Below are 5,919 nucleotides of genomic sequence, written 5' to 3'. Positions count from 1 at the left end.
TTGATGTGTGCCATGACCAGGAAGTCAGAAAATAACCATTTAACAGGATGTTCACTGGTATTTCCTGTTATCCCAGAGTTTCAGCTGAGATGCCAGTCTAAGGATAACTGGCTATAAATGTTTACAGATTCAAAAGAGAGGTGGTATCAGATGCCTATATCCAGGAATTGCAAAGAGGCAGGCAAAAATCAGTCCTTAATCTATTACCCATAACTAGACTATAAAAGAAAAAGAAAAGCATTTGTCCTAGGGAAAGGCATCATGGCATTTCCCCCCACCTTTCCAGGGAAGAAGTTGATAGTCAAGACCTTCAAGCCAAATGAGGGAGCTCTCTTGACCCAGTATCTCCATGAGGCTTACAATTGTCAGGATTCTCAGATGACTGCCCCACAATGACCCATACTCTTATGCAATCTCCCTTTGAGTGTGGCTGATACATGTAGACATGATGGAACATCACTCCCATGATTAGATTAGATGGGTTCACAAAAGGGATTTTTGTAGATGTAATTAAACTCCCTAGTCAGACAAATTCATCAAAGGGGAGATTATCCTGGGTGGGCCTGTCCTAAGCAGGTAAACTCTTAAAAAGGGGTCTAATGGTCTGAGACGTGTTTTTGCTTCTCTGGAAGAAAATAAATAGCCATGTTGTGAACTGTCTATGGGGGCAAATGGCCAGAAACTATGTGTGGCCCCTAGAAGCTGAGAGTGATCCCCAGGTGACAGCTGACAAGAAAATGGGAACTTCAGTGATACAGCTGCAAGAAAATGAATTCTTCCCATTGTGCTTGAAAGAAGATCCTGAATTTCAGATGAGAATCACAGCCCTGGTCAACACCTTGATTTCAACCTGGTGAGACCCTGAGCAGAGGGGCTCCCACAAATCCCTACCTGGACTTTTGATTCCTGAAAACTGAGAGATAATAAACTTGTGTCACTAAGCTTGTGGCTACACAGCCATAGAAAATGAATACCTCAGCAAAGTGGTGAGAATTCTTAGGACTCATCGACGCCTGTCCCTAGAGTTGAAGAATGACAAAGGCCTGATTCTTACCTGGAGATGTCTGAGAGGAAACGGTTGCTGAAAGAGCTGTCTATAATGACATGGTGAGGTGAAGTCACTGGAGTGCAGACTGATTCTTGCTGAAGCAGCTGAGAATGAGACTTCTCAAAAGGACTCCACCCAAGAAAGCTGCCTGCCAGGAGAAGGCAACCCCAGCAGAACGGTCTTGAGGATGTCCATCAGAGGAAGGGTGGGGGTGTCGGACAGCGAGGGCATTCCCTGGCAAGGAATGTGCGTAGGAGGTCTGCTGAGTGGCAGTGGTAAGGTGTTTCTGAAGAGCAGACGAAAGCATTCGCAAGAGAAACAACCAGCAATAAATTAGAGACCTTCAAGACAGAAGGCACTGATGGCCAGGTAATACTTGCAATGGTCAACAAAGAAATTGCTCTTTCCCTCTAATCTAGTGGCTCTCAATGGAGGACAATTTCTCCCCACACCCTCCCCACATCCCCAGGGACCTTGCTAAACATCCTATAATGCACAGAACAGCCCTCATGACAAAGAATTATGCAGCTCAAAATGCCAATAGTTCTGAGGTTGAGAAATGTTTTCTAATCCTTCCTCTCCCTGTCTTGGGGAAGCCAGCAGCAGCAGAGAGTGAAGGGAAAGCTAGAGGGCAAGACCTCTCACCCATTCTGTGATGCCCTCCTGCAGAATCTCAGAGCAGTCTCACGATGAGAGAGAGAGACAGCTTTGAACTAAATGAGTGACGTATATATTGATAGGACTTTTTAAAACCCTAAAATAAGACTGCTTTGTTAGCCACATGTGATCAGGAAAGCTGGGGAGCCTGAGATACTCTCAGGAGAAGGTCAGGGAAATACAGCTGAGTGTGTTTAAAAGGCCATTTGGCAGAGAAACTATTTAGGGATTTCCCAAATGCACCTAGCTGGTTCAACCAGTTTACTAAAACTGTTTCAATAGTAACAGGTTCAGAGAGAAGATGGTGTAGCTGCATGCAGGAGCCTCAATGGAACAGGGTGTTTTGCAAGAAGGTGGAAATCCTAGTGAAAAATAAGGAAATTCCCATTGCCTTATATCGTGCTCCCTAGAAGCTAAGCCTGAGGCAGGGATTCTTGGGCAAGAGGGTCAGTAAGGTCATGAGCTTAGATGAAACCTCTTCTATTTGTTCCCAGAGCTGCCATTACAAAGTGCCACAAACTATATGGTTTGACATGGGATTTTTAATCTCTCATAGTCCTAGAGGCTAAAATCTGAGCTCAAGTTGTTGGCCTGGTTGGTTTCTTCTCAGGGCTCGGAGGGAAAATCTTTCCTAGCTTATGGTGATGATTGACAGTCCTTGGCATTCCTTGGCTTATAGATGCATCACTTCAGTCTCTGTATCCATCTTCACATGGCACTCTCTGTGTCCCTGTGTCTTCACCTTTTGAGAACACCACTCGTATTGGATTATAGACTCCCTCTACTCCAATATGACCTTGTTTACCTAGTTACATCTGCAACAAGCCTTTCCAAATGAGGTCACATTCTGAGCTACTGGGGGTTAGGACTTCAATATCTCTTTTTGGGAAAACACAGTTCAACCAATAACACCACTTTAGGCCATGCGGTTACAGAAAAGGGCAGGAAGAATTTTGGCAAAGATACAGGTTCGGTTCAATTCCAGTCTCAGCCTGATCCCAATGGGGAGCTGTGGAGCCTGAATGGCATCACAGAGTTGCCCCCTATCAAGGCTAAGGGGCTAGCAGCCTCTTGTTCTCCCTGACTCAGTCAGCCACTGGCTGCTGACATCCCTGAAGGGAAGATGTATCATCGTGGACATTTCTGAGTTGGGTTTCCATTCACCCTCAGGCAGTAGTTATCAAACTTTACAGTATACCAGAAACTGACAGCTAGGCCCAATCCCAAGTTTCTGACTCTGTAGGTTGGGGTATGGTTTAAATATTTGCATTTTAAACCAGTTCCCTGGTGATACTGATGCTGCTGGTCCAGGGACCACACTCTGAGAAACACTACCTAGGGCAGTTCTCAGAAGGGAGCAGCTGCAACCAGTCAGCAGCAATACTCAGAGAAGTGGGGGGATGGGACAGCTGCCCAGAGGGACAGGGAGATCTAGACAGGGCAGCAACAGTGTGGTGACTGGAGCATCCTTCCTCAGAAATCTGGGGTACATGAGGAGGGGGAAATTAACCCAAAAGGGCTGCAGAGGGCTCAGTGTCCTTAGGCGACAGCCAAGTTTTTGCTATGGCAAAAAAGGAGAGAAGCCTCAAGGTTGTAGAAAGAGGAACAGTACCACTGTAGGCTGCCAAGTTGTCTGGGTAAAAAGTTAGAAAAAGAGGTCTCTATGTTTTCCATAATCAGTGAGACAAGTGGGGTGTACAGGAATGAAGCAGGCGATTTTAACAGTATAGAAGTATTCTTGGATCTCCCCTGCATGTCTTGTGAGGGAATGCGCTGCCACCGCCAATTCACTCCTATTTTCAATCTCTCTCTCCTATTTTGAATCATTGGGCGGCTGTCAACTATGCAGATGGGAGATACAAACCTGCAGCTCTCTCAGGGGAACTTGGTTCCCAGGTTAAGGAGGCTAATGTTTAAAGAGAAGTCTTTTTCCTGCAAAATCACCTCTAAACACAAGCTCACCACTGCATTTGGCATCTCAACTGAAGAAACAACACTTTGTTCCAGTTCTGGGGGAAAACTTACTGTATTTGTTCTCCTATGTGGTACATGCTTAAGTGATTTTCAGGTCAGTGTATCTATATATGATTTTTGCCTTAAATCCTGCTATTTAAGGTATTACTCTACTATATGTCTGTATTGATTTCCTTTTGCTACTGTAACAAATTACAACAAATTTGGTGGCTTAAAACAACAGAAATTTATTCTTTGACAATCCTGGAAGCCACAAGTCCAAAATCAGGTTCACTAAGCCAAAATCAGGGTATCATCAGGCCTGCACTCCCCCTGGAGGCTCTAGTGGAGTGAAGTGAAGTCACTCAGTCGTGTCTGACTCTTTGCGACCCCATGGACTTAGCCTACCACGCTCCCCTCTCCATGGGATTTTCCAGGCAAGAGTACTGGAGTGGGCTGCCATTTCCTTCTAGAGGCTCTAAGGGGGACTCAGATGCCTGCCTCTTCCAGTTTCTGGTAGTTGCCAGCATTCCTTGGCTTGTGGCAGCATCACTACAGTCTCTGCCTTTATGTTCACACTGCCTTCTCCTATCAAATCTTCCTCTGCCTCCCCCTTATAAGGGTCCTTGTGATTGCTTTTATGGTCCAGCTGAATAATCCAGAACAATCTTCCCACTTCAAGATTTTTAATCACATCTGCAAAATCTCTCTTGCAATGTAAAGTAATACTCAAGGATATCAGGAATTAGAATAGGAACATGTTTGAAGCCGTTATTCAGTCTATCAAAATACCCACCAAAACTGTGTGTGTGAGAGAGAGAGAGATCAATACAGAGAGACAGAGAATGAGTGAGAGAGGGTATAATGGGTGCGACCAAAGCTATGGTTTAATTTTGATACCACTGAGCCAACTCAGCTATGTTCATACATGTAAATTGATCTCCAGAGAGGAGAAGCTAGTTGCTGCTCAAGAGGCTTTTATACTCTGCTTTGAACACACCAGGTCGATCTTCAATTACAATATTTCCCAAGTTTTAGCTTAACAAAGCAATTTCTAGCTCCCCATCCTCTCCATGTGTTGTTTTCAGTAAACACACATTTGGTCTTGTGTGAATAAAGATTTCTCAAAGCCCTGTTTCGGGATCCATATATCCTCTCCCATTTGTCTGATTCCACCACCCCCACCCCATCCCCCTCGCTGGTTTTTCAAATGCTTTAAGGAACAATCAGTTTGCTGACACATGGAATCCAATTTTCCAAATTTCCTAATGAGGCTAAACTCAGCCAGTAGAAGCCAGCAACTGCCTTTCATCAGAAGACAAGGATTGCATGTTTCTATGCATATTGTCAAACTTTCTTGAAAACGGAAAGGTGGCAAACTGACTCATGCCTGTAACAGTCAACCCATTTTTTAATCCCCCCTCTAAACTAAAAGGACGCTTAAGAATTATAAAAATATTGTAGTAATACATTTGGAGGATTCTATTCAGAATGTGTGTGTGTGAAGTCGCTTCAGTCACGTCTGGCTCTTTGTGACCCTATGCACTGTAGCCCTCCAGACTCCTCTGTCCATGGGATCCTCCAGGCAAGAGTACTGGAGTGGGTAACCATCCCCTTCTCCAGGGGATCTTCCCAACCCAGGGACTGAAGCATGTCTCTTAAGTCTCCTGCATTGACAGGCAGGTTCTTTACCACTAGTGCCGCCTGGGTAGCCCTTCTATTCAGAATACATGCATAGAAAAGATCAGAAGGGGCTAAAATCTCCCTATTAATACAAGGCAGTTATACTAGTTGGAGAAACTTCAAGAGAATTCAGGTTATAGCCCCATTTTCCTTCACTGATATGAATGATAATGGAAAAGAATGCAGATCTTGCAAAACTTATGATTCATTTGAATTCAGAATTTGTTGTTTCAGAGGCAGCTAGCTTAAGATCCAGATCACATGTAGAAACTGGATAGGATAAATGAAATGGTTGAATACACATAGCTCAAGTTTTTCCCAAGAAGCCCACCACAATAACTGTAATAACCATCATAAACAGAAAACAGGAAAGCTTGAAATGCTAAAGATAAATTATTTGTGGATTTATCTAAACTATTAATACTTCTACCCTGGATAATATGATTAAACTCTGTCCACTGTTCAGTCCTAACTTACTTGCCCATCCATATCTCCTATTTGTATCTACCTTGAGACATATTAATTTTAAACGTCCCTCCCCCACCAGGAATGCCCACTTTTTTTTGCTCTCCATATTA

The sequence above is a fragment of the Cervus canadensis genome, chromosome 16 (assembly GCF_019320065.1).
Source record: "Cervus canadensis isolate Bull #8, Minnesota chromosome 16, ASM1932006v1, whole genome shotgun sequence".
Lineage (NCBI taxonomy): Eukaryota > Metazoa > Chordata > Mammalia > Artiodactyla > Cervidae > Cervus > Cervus canadensis.
The sequence above is the reverse complement of the archived record's forward strand: the minus strand, read 5'-3'. Positions refer to the sequence as shown.